This window comes from Scyliorhinus canicula, chromosome 3 (genome assembly GCF_902713615.1).
Source record: "Scyliorhinus canicula chromosome 3, sScyCan1.1, whole genome shotgun sequence".
In the NCBI taxonomy this organism is placed as follows: domain Eukaryota; kingdom Metazoa; phylum Chordata; class Chondrichthyes; order Carcharhiniformes; family Scyliorhinidae; genus Scyliorhinus; species Scyliorhinus canicula.
In genome coordinates, this window is record NC_052148.1 from 91,239,481 (window position 1) to 91,252,766 (window position 13,286).

At 54.0% G+C, this 13,286-nt stretch overlaps 1 protein-coding gene across 1 annotated transcript in view; it reads left to right on the forward strand.

The window, feature by feature from the left end:
* The window catches only part of itga2.2 (integrin, alpha 2 (CD49B, alpha 2 subunit of VLA-2 receptor), tandem duplicate 2), a 222,315-nt gene that overhangs the window by 50,657 nt on the left and 158,372 nt on the right, over positions 1-13,286 (forward strand).

Below are 13,286 nucleotides of genomic sequence, written 5' to 3' on the forward strand. Positions count from 1 at the left end.
TAAAGAGGGCAGAAGAATGGGTAGCTTCTTCAGCATTTTTAAAACCATACTCCAAAGAGAATAGATGGTTGATAAATATCTGAAATCTCACCCAGGAGTAGACATACTTCTACATGTCATCCTTTCTTTAAAAAAAATAGCTTCACCACCCACGTCCATAGTAATGTGCAACCTCTTGAAGAAAAGTATTGACAGAGATAGATTTAGGAAAAGGGTTTCTGGAGAAGATCCACAATGAACAAAGGATGAAAGACAACCTGATGAGTAGCTGAAAGCTAAAGAAGTCTAATATTTAAATGGTGACTTCATATCTATCTTTACCTAGGAATAGGAAGGGAAGTTACTCAAATCAGATATTCAAAACAATTGATCTGTGAAACACTGAAAATCTTCTATGTGCGCACACCGGTGTAATATATACGACTTGTAACAATCACATTTTTCTATCAGTCACGTTTATCACTCACAGCTCTATTAAGCTATGCCCCACGTGTTTGTCTGTCAAGCTTCCCTCTGTTTCTGTTGATGTTGCTTAATATTTTTCCACATTAATTGATTGTGTTGATCTGTTGTTATTTATGTCACTGCTGTATTTGATTTCTTAAGCTTGCGAATGTAACTAGAGAGCTAATTAATAAGAGAAGGCCTGTGTCCTGAATGACACCATTTGTCTATAAATCCTGCAAGTTCTGAGATGCGGTATAGCATTATAAATATATCTGTTGTAGATTTGGAACTAATATCACCCCTGCATTGTTCTGAGATAAATCAGTCATGTAAGATATACAGCAACCTTGTGAATAGACAACCAAAACTGGCAAATGGGAATGGATGGGGGAAAGCTTAACTTTACCAGCTCCAGAACCACCTTTTTGGAGGTCCTCCCATTTCCTGGATCTTAATCCAACCCACACTCTGTGACCAGGAATACACCAGCCAACCTTATGATCGGTCATAGATGTTGCATTCCACTGACCATTCTTTAGCCATCAATTCCAGTTAGCAAGAACATCAGAGTGAAAGCAGATGAAATTACAAAGTGAAAAGTAAACTCAAAGCATATTGACGAACAAACAAGTGCAAAGGAACCATGATTGAGGTAGGAGATTGAGTTTGAATCAAATAGCCAAATCATATCAATCACCGACGAAAGGGAAAATGCTGGAAAATCTCAGCAAGTCTGGCAGCATCTGTAGGGAGAAAAAAGAGCTAATGTTTCGAGTCCGATGACACTTTGTCAAAGCTGGCGTCGGCACTTCAGCCTTCAAAATGGTGAATCTAGCCCATTGAATGGGCGTGAATTACGCCATCATATTGGCAGGATGGGGCCTGATTGAGCTGGTGCCCGGCTCCGCAGTGATCCTTCGGGTTCTAGATTTTCCTACAGGTGGAAATATCCTCTCCACGTACACTCTATCCAGGCCTCGCAGCGTCCTGTAAGTTTCAATAAGATGCCCCTAATCCATCTAAACTCCAATGATTACAGACCCAGAGTCCTCAAAAACTCCTCATATGACATATAGAAAGCTCTTCATTTCAGGGATCATTCTTGTGAACCTCCTCTGGACCTTTCCAAGGCCAGCACATCCTTCCTTAGATACAGGGCCCAAAACTTCTCACAATACTCCAAATGGGGGTCTGACTCAATAGTCAGGGGCACAGATAGGAGATTTTGTGGGAGCGAGAGAGACTCACGTTTGGTATGTTGCCTCCCAGGTGCAAGGGTACGTGATGTCTCGGATCGTGTTTTCCGGGTCCTTAAGGGGGAGGGGGAGCAGCCCCAAGTCGTAGTCCACATTGGCACTAACGACATAGGTAGGAAAGGGGACAAGGATGTCAGGCAGGCCTTTAGGGAGCTAGGATGGAAGCTCAGAGCGAGAACAAACAGAGTTGTTATCTCTGGGTTGTTGCCCGTGCCACGTGATAGTGAGATGAGGAATAGGGAGAGAGAGCAATTAAACACGTGGTTACAGGGATGGTGCAGGCAGGAGGGATTCAGATTTCTGGATAACTGGGGCTCTTTCTGGGGAAGGTGGGACCTCTATAGACAGGATGGTCTACATCTGAACCTGAGGGGCACCAATATCCTGGGGGGGAGATTTGTTAGTGCTCTTTGGGGGGGTTTAAACTAATTCAGCAGGGGCATGGGAACCTGGATTGTAGTTTTGGGGTACGGGAGATTGAGAGTATAGAGGTCAGGAGCACAGATTTGACTTCGCAGGAGGGTGCCAGTGTTCAGGTAGGTGGTTTGAAGTGTGTCTACTTCAATGCCAGGAGTATACGAAATAAGGTAGGGGAACTGGCAGCATGGGTTGGTACCTGGGACTTCGATGTTGTGGCCATTTCAGAGACATGGATAGAGCAGGGACAGGAATGGTTGTTGCAGGTTCCGGGGTTTAGGTGTTTTAGTAAGCTCAGAGAAGGGGGCAAAAGAGGGGGAGGTGTGGCGCTGCTAGTCAAGGACGGTATTACGGTGGCGGAAAGGATGCTAGATGGGGACTCTTCTTCTGAGGTAGTATGGGCTGAGGTTAGAAACAGGAAAGGAGAGGTCACCCTGTTGGGAGTTTTCTATAGGCCACCTAATAGTTCTAGGGATGTAGAGGAAAGGATGGCGAAGATGATTCTGGAAAAGAGCGAAAGTAACAGGGTAGTTGTTATGGGAGACTTTAACTTTCCAAATATTGACTGGAAAAGATATAGTTCGAGTACATTAGATGGGTCATTCTTTGTACAATGTGTGCAGGAGGGTTTCCTGACACAAAATATGTTGACAGGCCAACAAGAGGCGAGGCCACATTGGATTTGGTTTTGGGTAATGAACCAGGCCAGGTGTTAGATCTGGAGGTAGGTGAGCACTTTGGAAACAGTGACCACAATTCGGTGACCTTTACGTTAGTGATGGAAAGGGATAAGTATACCCCGCAGGGCAAGAGTTATAGCTGGGGGAAGGGCAATTCTGATGCCATTAGACATGACTTAGGATGTGTTGGTTGGAGAAGTAGGCTGCAAGGCCACTGGATATGTGGAGCTTGTTCAAGGAACAGCTATTGCATGTTCTTGATAAGTACGTACCAGTCAGGCAGGGAGGAAGGGGTCGAGCGAGGGAACCGTGGTTTACCAAAGAAGTGGAATCTCTTGTTAAGAGGAAGAAGGAGGCCTATGTGAAGATGAGGCGTGAAGTTTCAGTTGGGGCGCTTGATAGTTACAAGGAAGCGAGGAAGGATCTAAAGAGGGAGCTGAGACGAGCAAGGAGGGGACATGAGAAGTCTTTGGCAGGTAGGATCAAGGAAAACCCAAAAGCTTTCTATAGGTATGTCAGGAATAAAAGAATGACTAGGGTAAGAGTAGGGCCAGTCAAGGACAGTGGTGGGAAGTTGTGTGTGGAGGCTGAGGAGATAAGCGAGATACTAAATGAATACTTTTCGTCAGTATTCACTCAAGAAAAAGATAATATTGTGGAGGAGAATGCTGAGACCCAGGCTATTAGAATAGATGGCATTGAGGTGCGTAGGGAAGAAGTGTTGGCAATTCTGGACAAGGTGAAAATAGATAAGTCCCCGGGGCCGGATGGGATTTATCCTAGGATTCTCTGGGAAGCCAGGGAAGAGATTGCTGAGCCTTTGGCTTTGATTTTTAGGTCATCATTGGCTACAGGAATAGTGCCAGAGGACTGGAGGATAGCAAATGTGGTCCCTTTGTTCAAGAAGGGGAGTAGAGATAACCCCGGTAACTATAGGCCGGTGAGCCTAACGTCTGTGGTGGGTAAAGTCTTGGAGAGGATTATAAAAGATACGATTTATAATCATCTAGATAGGAATAATATGATTAGGGACAGTCAGCATGGTTTTGTGAAGGGTAGGTCATGCCTCACAAACCTTATCGAGTTCTTTGAGAAGGTGACTGAACAGGTAGACGAGGGTAGAGCAGTTGATGTGGTGTATATGGATTTCAGTAAAGCGTTTGATAAGGTTCCCCACGGTCGGCTATTGCAGAAAATACGGAGGCTGGGGATTGAGGGTGATTTAGAGATGTGGATCAGAAATTGGCTAGTTGAAAGAAGACAGAGAGTGGTAGTTGATGGGAAATGTTCAGAATGGAGTTCAGTTACGAGTGGCGTACCACAAGGATCTGTTCTGGGGCCGTTGCTGTTTGTCATTTTTATAAATGACCTAGAGGAGGGCGCAGAAGGATGGGTGAGTAAATTTGCAGACGACACTAAAGTCGGTGGAGTTGTAGACAGTGCGGAAGGATGTTGCAGGTTACAGAGGGACTTAGATAAGCTGCAGAGCTGGGCTGAGAGGTGGCAAATGGAGTTTAATGTGGAGAAGTGTGAGGTGATTCACTTTGGAAAGAATAACAGGAATGCGGAATATTTGGCTAATGGTAAAATTCTTGGTAGTGTGGATGAGCAGAGGGATCTCGGTGTCCATGTACATAGATCCCTGAAAGTTGCCACCCAGGTTGATAGGGTTGTGAAGAAGGCCTATGGTGTGTTGGCCTTTATTGGTAGAGGGATTGAGTTCCGGAGCCATGAGGTCATGTTGCAGTTGTACAAAACTCTAGTACGGCCGCATTTGGAGTATTGCGTACAGTTCTGGTGGCCTCATTATAGGAAGGACGTGGAAGCTTTGGAACGGGTGCAGAGGAGATTTACCAGGATGTTGCCTGGTATGGAGGGAAAATCTTATGAGGAAAGGCTGATGGACTTGAGGTTGTTTTCGTTAGAGAGAAGAAGGTTAAGAGGTGACTTAATAGAGGCATACAAAATGATCAGAGGGTTAGATAGGGTGGACAGCGAGAGCCTTCTCCCGCGGATGGAGGTGGCTAGCACGAGGGGACATAGCCTTAAATTGAGGGGTAATAGATATAGGACAGAGGTCAGAGGTGGGTTTTTTACGCAAAGAGTGGTGAGGCCGTGGAATGCCCTACCTGCAACAGTAGTGAACACGCCAACATTGAGGGCATTTAAAATTTTATTGGATAAGCATATGGATGATAAGGGCATAGTGTAGGTTAGATGGCCTTTAGATTTTTTCCATGTCGGTGCAACATCGAGGGCCGAAGGGCCTGTACTGCGCTGTATCGTTCTATGTTCTATGTTCTATGGCCAGAGCATTATACAGCCTCAGAAGTCCGTAAGCAATGAAGACCTCAAATGAGGAATTGAGGACCTTAAAGGAGGCAATGAAGACCTCAAGGAAGAGGCAACGCTGGAATTCAGAGAAGGTAAGAAGTCCTCAAGGAAGAGGCAATGCCAGACTCAGAGGAGGCAGTGAAAGACCGATGGGTCGCAGAAGGAGGGTCTTAAAAAAACCTTAAATGACAACATGAAGAGCTGAAAGCACACAAAACTCAATTGCATCCCATCTTTTTTTTTGTAATGAAAATTCCTTGGAAGATTTAGCAATAAATTTAAAGCAAACAATAAAGTCGTAATCAGTCAGAAGAAGCCCAGCAGAAGAAGTAGTCAGATCGAAGAAAAGAAAAAGGACAAACTTGACCGAGAACTTCAAAAATAGTAAAAGAGGTAAAATTCCATGACCCTAATCTAAATGAGAAGCGGCCAGCTACATCAAAGTTAAGAAATAAAAACTAGCACTATGAAAAAGGTGGAATTAGCTCAGAAATCTATTAAGATCAGTAAGAAGCAGTACAACATTCACCAGCAAGTGGTGAAGGAGCTGGAATTAGAGCATGAAGATGTAAATAAAATGTAAAAAGAGTTGAGAGAAAAGCCACAAGCAGAACTCAGCAACAGTGGTCATAACGTGGAACTCGAAGTCATGGAAATCCCATGTAACGAATGCTATCAGTTTTGTGACGGGTGAGAGAACTACTAATTTCAGAGTGAATCGCATCAAATATTTGGGGCTGGATTCTCCATCCCGCCGTACCAGATTTCTGGTTCAGCATGCCGGCGGGATGCTCCATTTTGCCAGCTGGTCAATGGGGTTTCCCATTGTGGGGCAGCCCCATGCTGTTGGGAAATCCCGGGGCTGCTGGCAAAACCACTGGCGGAGAATCCAGCCCTTGATCTGTGACGCTCATGTAGGGTATTCTGTAGCAAGAGTCACCGGACTGTTGAAGAGCAGAGAGCAGAGATATCTTTTACCAGAGTCACTATTGGGAATTCTTTAGAGATCCAATTGGATGATCGAACCACCAGTCGTGTGGAAAACACAAATGAGCTGGAGAAATTGGCATTCTGCAGAGAGGCAGAAACTGCCCAGTGTTTGAGGGTGCTGAGGAGGACTTAGCAATGGACAACCCCAAAGAGAGAACACAACTCTTGGAACAAGTTAGCAATTCAGGAGAATTGGCTGTTGAATATAACAAGTAGAGGGAAGAAATGATGCACGTAGAAGTAGAGTTTGTTGCAACTACAAGAAAGGGAAAGGGTCAATTCTCTGAAAACATGCAAAGCATGAGAAGGAAGGGATCGTTATCAAATGTTAAAAGGAATGATGGCTTCACCTGGGAAGAAAATCATAAATGGATAAACTGAATAGATTGCAAAAGCAGAGCAATGGACTAAAGAATGATTGCGATTCTCTTCGACAAGAGAGAGATGTTCTGATGAAATAAAAACTGCAGTGGTTTGAGGCAGAACTCCAATGTGTTCAGTAACAGAGTTTTAAGCTGGTGAACAATGTCAGCTGACTGGAAATTTCTTGCAAAGAGCTGGAAATCAAGGTGGGAATGCTGAGGGGCAATGTTTATATGAGACAAATGGACTAAGAGTAAATTTTGGGCATACTGAGAGTGAGAATCAGAAACCAAGCAGAACAGCTTAATCATCAGATACAAATTATTGTAACAAAAATGGGCCATTTAAGATTGTCGGTTCATCTGAGCGTACTTCAGATGATTATCAAGATAAAGCAGATGGAACTGGAAATGGCTCAGGCCCAAACTGCAACTGGTGGAGGCCGAGGTGGAGGAGAAGTGGATTCATTAAATAAAGAACTACTCCGGTCCCAGCAGAAGATTGGTTGATGCAGAGGACGAAAGGAAGAGATTGGAAATGAAGTCATCAAGTTGAAGGAAGTTGCGCAGGAGAGAACTGGACAATAAGCAATTCACGCAGAAAATTTACTCTTAGTCCATTTGAGATTAAGATTGCTGAATTGGGCACATTAAAGAAATGCACAAGATCTGGTATGATAACAAGGTCAATGGAAAAGATGCCAGATAGAAATGCTGGAAAGTGAAGGAACTTTATCACACAACCTATGTACTAGAGAAAGAGTACCATAAGCCTTCCTTTACAAGTGGCAGGTGTCGTTTGTGAAGGAGCTGTCAAGACATAAGACTATGCTGTGATAATCATACCTACATGCCTTGTAGAGTCAGATCAATGACAGAGAAAAGGATCAATGCAAGAAACAGCACGGAGAGAGGTGGACCAGTGGGAAAGGAAGAACAGCTTCAGAGTGAGAAACTGCAGGGAGAGAGGCAGACACGGGGAGAGAGGCAGACACGGGGCTAGAGGCAAACACGGGGAGAGAGGCAGACCCGGGGAGAGAGGCTGACCCGGGGAGAGAGGCGGACCCGGGGAGAGAGGCGGACCCGGGGAGAGAGGCAGACCCGGGGAGAGAGGCAGACCCGGGGGTAGAGGCGGACTCGGGGGGAGAAGCGGACCCGGGGGAGAGAGGCGGACCCGGGGGAGAGAGGCGGACCCAGTGGAGAGAGGCGGACCCAGTGGAGAGAGGCGGACGCGGGGAGAGAGGCGGACGCGGGGAGAGAGGCGGACGCGGGGAGAGAGGCGGACGCGGGGAGAGAGGCGGACGCGGGGAGAGAGGCGGACCCAGTGGAGAGAGGCGGACGCGGGGAGAGAGGCGGACGCGGGGAGAGAGGCGGACGCGGGGAGAGAGGCGGACGCGGGGAGAGAGGCGGACGCGGGGAGAGAGGCGGACGCGGGGAGAGAGGCGGACGCGGGGAGAGAGGCGGACGCGGGGAGAGAGGCGGACCCGGGGAGAGAGGCGGACCCAAAGAGAGAGGCGGACCCGAGGGGGGGGAGAGAGGCGGATCCGGGGGGGGAGAGAGGTGGACCCGGGGAGAGAGGCGGACTCGGGGAGAGAGGCGGACCCAGGGGGGAGACGCGGACCCGGGGGAGATAGGCAGAGCCGGGGAGAGAGGAGGACACGGGGAGAGAGGCGGACCCGGGGGGAGAGGCGGACCCGGGGGAGAGAGGCGGACCCGGGGGAGAGAGGCGGACCCGGGGGAGAGAGGCGGACCCGGGGGAGAGAGGCGGACCCGGGGGAGAGAGGCGGACCCAGTGGAGAGAGGCGGACCCAGTGGAGAGAGGCGGACGCGGGGAGAGAGGCGGACCCGGGGAGTGAGGCGGACCCGGGGAGAGAGGCGGACCCGGGGAGAGAGGCGGACCCGGGGAGAGTGGCGGACCCAAAGAGAGAGGCGGACCCGAGGGGGGGGGAGAGAGGCGGATCCGGGGGGGGGAGAGAGGTGGACCCGGGGAGAGAGGCGGACTCGGGGAGAGAGGCGGACCCAGGGGGGAGAGGCGGACCCGGGGGAGATAGGCAGAGCTGGGGAGAGAGGAGGACACGGGGAGAGAGGCGGACCCGGGGAGAGAGGCGGACCCAGGGGAGAGAGGAGGACACGGGGAGAGAGGCGGACCCGGGGGAGAGAGGCGGACCCAGGGGAGAGAGGAGGACCCGGGGAGAAAGGCGGACCCGGGGAGTGAGGCGGACCCGGGGAGTGAGGCGGACCCGGGGAGAGAGGCGGACCCGGGGAGAGAGGCGGAGCTGGGGAGAGAGGTGGGCCCGGGGAGAGAGGCAGACCCGGGGAGAGAGGCGGACCCGGGGAGAGAGGCGGACCCGGGGAGAGAGGCGGACCCGGGGAGAGAGGCAGAGCTGGGGAGAGAGGTGGGCCCGGGGAGAGAGGCAGACCCGGGGAGAGAGGCGGACCCGGGGAGAGAGGCAGACCCGAGGGTGGAGAGAGGCGGACCCGGGGGGAGAGAGGCGGACCCGAGGGGGGAGAGGCGGACCCGAGGGTGGAGAGAGGCGGACCCGGGGGGAGAGAGGCGGACCCGGGGAGAGAGGCAGAGCCGGGGAGAGAGGCAGAGCCGGGGAAAGAGGCGGACCCGGGGAGAGAGGCAGTGCCGGGGAGAGAGGCGGACCCGGGGTGAGGGCGGACCTGGGGAGAAGGGCGGGGCTGGGGAGAGGGCGGACCCAGGGAGAAGGGCGGGGCTGGGGAGAGAGATGGACCCGCAGAGAGAGGCAGACCCAGACAGAGAGGCAGTCCTGGAGAGAGGTGCCACCCGGAGAGAGGAGCGGAGCCGGGGAGAGGGGCAGAGACAGGGAGCAGGGCGGAGCCAGGGAGAGAGGCGGACCCGGGGGAGAAGGGCGGACCTGGGGAGACGGGCGGGCCCGGGGAGAGAGGCGGACGCGGGGAGAGAGGCGGACGCGGGGAGAAGTGCGGGCCCGGGGAGAGTGGCGGACCCGGGGAGAGAGGCGGACCCGGGGAGAGAGGCGGACCCGGGGAGCGAGGCGGACCCGGGGAGAGAGGCGGACCCGGGGAGAGAGGCGGACCCGGGGAGAGAGGCGGACCCGGGTAGAAGTGCGGGCCCGGGGAGAGTGGCGGACCCGGGGAGAGAGGCGGACCCGGGGAGAGAGGCGGACCCGGGGAGAGAGGCGGACCCGGGGAGATGGGCACAGCCGGGGAGAGAGGCGGACTCGAGGAGAGAGGCAGACCCAGACAGAGAGGCAGTCCTGGAGAGAGGTGCCACCCGGGGAGAGGGCGGACCCGGGGAGAGGGGCAGAGGCAGGGAGCGGGGCGGAGCGAAGGAGAGGGCGGAGCCGGGGAGAGAGGCAGACCCAGACAGAGAGGCAGTCCTGGAGAGAGGTGCCACCCGGAGAGAGGAGTGGAGCCGGGGAGAGGGGCAGAGACAGGGAGCGGGGCGGAGCCAGGGAGAGAGGCGGACCCGGGGAGAGGGTGGACCCGGGGAGAAGGGCGGACCCGGGAAGAGAGGCGAACCCGGGGAGAGAGGCGGACCCGGGGAGAAGGGCGGACCCGGGGAGAAGGGCGGACCCGGGGAGAGAGGCAGAGACAGGGAGCGGGGCAGAGCCAGGGAGAGGGCGGACCCGCAGAGAGAGGCAGACCCAGACAGAGAGGCAGTCCCAGACAGAGAGGCAGTCCTGGAGAGAGGTGCCACCCGGAGAGAGGAGCGGAGCTGGGGAGAGGGGCGGAGACAGGGAGCGGGGTGGAGCCAGGGAGAGGGCGCACCCGCAGAGAGAGGCAGACCCGGGGAGAGAGGCAGACCCAGACAGAGAGGCAGTCCTGGTGAGAGGTGCCACATGGAGAGTGGAGCGGAGCCGGGGAGAGAGGCAGAGACAGGGAGCGGGGCGGAGCCAGGGAGAGGGCAGACCCGCAGAGAGAGGCAGACCCAGACAGAGAGGCAGTCCTGGAGAGAGGTGCCACCCGGAGAGAGGAGCGGAGCCGGGGAGAGGGGCAGAGACAGGGAGCGGGGCGGAGCCAGGGAGAGGGCAGACCCGGGGAGCGGGCGGACCCGGGGAGAGAGGCAGAGACAGGGAGCGGGGCGGAGCCAGGGAGAGGGCAGACCCGGGGAGAGGGCGTACCCGGGGAGAGGGCGTACCCGGGGAGAGGCCGGACCCGGGGAGAGGCCGGACCCGGGGAGAAGGGCGGACCCGGGGAGAGAGGCAGAGACAGGGAGCGGGGCGGAGCCAGGGAGAGGGTGGAGCCGGGGAGAGAGGCAGACCCAGACAGAGAGGCAGTCCTGGAGAGAGGTACCACCCGGAGAGAGGAGCGGAGCCGGGGAGAGGGCGGAGCCGGGGAGAGAGGCAGACCCAGACAGAGAGGCAGTCCTGGAGAGAGATGCCACACGGAGAGTGGAGCGGAGCCGGGGAGAGAGGCGGACCCGGGGAGAGAGGCAGAGACAGGGAGCGGGGCGGAGCCAGGGAGAGGGTGGAGCCGGGGAGAGAGGCAGACCCAGACAGAGAGGCAGTCCTGGAGAGAGGTACCACCCGGAGAGAGGAGCGGAGCCGGGGAGAGGGCGGAGCCGGGGAGAGAGGCAGACCCAGACAGAGAGGCAGTCCTGGAGAGAGATGCCACACGGAGAGTGGAGCGGAGCCGGGGAGAGAGGCGGACCCGGGGAGAGGGCGTACCCGGGGAGAGGCCGGACCCGGGGAGAGGCCGGACCCGGGGAGAAGGGCGGACCCAGGGAGAGAGGCAGAGACAGGGAGCGGGGCGGAGCCAGGGAGAGGGTGGAGCCGGGGAGAGAGGCAGACCCAGACAGAGAGGCAGTCCTGGAGAGAGGTACCACCCGGAGAGAGGAGCGGAGCCGGGGAGAGGGCGGAGCCGGGGAGAGAGGCAGACCCAGACAGAGAGGCAGTCCTGGAGAGAGATGCCACACGGAGAGTGGAGCGGAGCCGGGGAGAGAGGCGGACCCGGGGAGAGAGGCAGAGACAGGGAGCGGGGCGGAGCCAGGGAGAGGGCGGACCCGGGGAGAGAGGCAGAGACAGTGAGCGGGGCGGAGCCAGGGAGAGGGTGGAGCCGGGGAGAGAGGCAGACCCAGACAGAGAGGCAGTCCTGGAGAGAGGTACCACCCGGAGAGAGGAGCGGAGCCGGGAAATGTGGCTGGAGAAGTAATAATAGGGAACAAAGAAATGACAAACGAACTGAATAGTTACTTTGCATCAGTCTTAACGGAGTAAAACACCAGCGGGATGCCAGAGCTCCAGGAGAACCAGGGGCAGAGGTGGCCATCACTAAGGAGAAGGTTCTGGGGAAACAAACGTCTGAAGGTGGATAAATCACCTGGACCGAATGGACTACACCCCAGGTTTCTGAAGGAGATTAATAATAATAATCGCTTATTGTCACAAGTCGGCTTCAATGAAGTTACTGTGAAAAGCCCCTAGTCGCCACATTCCATTGCCTGTTCGGGGAGGCCGGTATGGGAATTGAACCCGCGCTGCTGGCATTGTTCTGCATTGCAATCCAGCTGTTTAGCCCACTGTGCTAAACCAGGCCCTAATGTGGTGGCATTGGTGGTGATATTTCAGGAATCAATGAATGCAGAGAAGATCCCAGAGGACTGGAAAGTGGCTAATGTAACACCCCTATTGAAGAAGGGAGGGAGGCAGAAGACAGGAAATCAGAGGCCGGTTAGCCTAACTTCAATTGTTGGCCAGATTTTAGAGTCTATTTTTTTCCATTTACGGGCAATTTAGCATGACCAATCCACCTACCCGGCACATCTTTTGGGTTGCGAGGGTGAGACCAACGTAAACACGGGGAGAATGTACAAACACCCCACGGACAGTGACCCGGGGCTGGGAGCGAACCCGGGTCCTCAGCGGTGTGAGGCAGCAGTGCTAACCACTGCACCACCATGCTGCACTAGAGTCCATTATTAAGGATGAGATTGCAGAGTACTTAGAAGTGCATGGTAAAATAGGACTGAGTCAGCATGGATTTGTCAAGGGGAGGTTATGCCTGACAAATCTGTTAGAGTTCTTTGAGGAGGGAACAAAGAAGTTAAACAAAGGAGAACCAGTGGACAAGATCTATTTGGATTTCCAGAAGGCCTTTGACAAGGTGCCTTACAGGAGGCTGCTAAATAAGATAAGAGCCCATGGTGTTAAGGACAAGGTACTGGCCTGGATAAAGGATTGGCTGACTGACAAAGGCAGAGAGTGGGGATAAAGGGGTCCTTTTCATGATGGCAAACTAGTGGTGTGCCGAAGTAGTCAGTGTTGGGATCGCAGCTATTCACAATATACATTAATGATGTGGGAGAAGGAACTGAGGGCATTGTTGCTAAGTTTGCAGATGATACAAAGATATGTAGAAAGTTGTGCTGAGGAAGCAGGGAGTCTGCAGAATGAGCTGGACAGCCTAGGCGAGTGGACAATGAAGTGGGAGATGGAATATAATGTGGAAAAATGTGAGGTTAAGTACTTTGGGAGAAGAATAGATACATAGGGCTGGATTCTCCGGTCACCAACGTCAAATCACGTTCGCCGATCGGCCAGAGAATCAAAGTTCCCGACCAAATCGGAGGCGGTGCCGCTTTTATGATGCTCCGCCCCCTCCAAAGCGGTGTACTCCACAGCCTCAGGACATTGCCTGAGCCCCACCTCCGATGCTCCGCACCCGACTGGCTGAGATCCTGACTACGTCAGTCGCGTGTGGTCTCATCCATCGGGAACCCGGCGTGGGGGCAGCGGACTCAGTGCAGCACCACTACAGTCGGGGGAGGGCCGATCCGTGGGCGGGGGGGGGACTTCATCAGGTGCTGGGGGCAC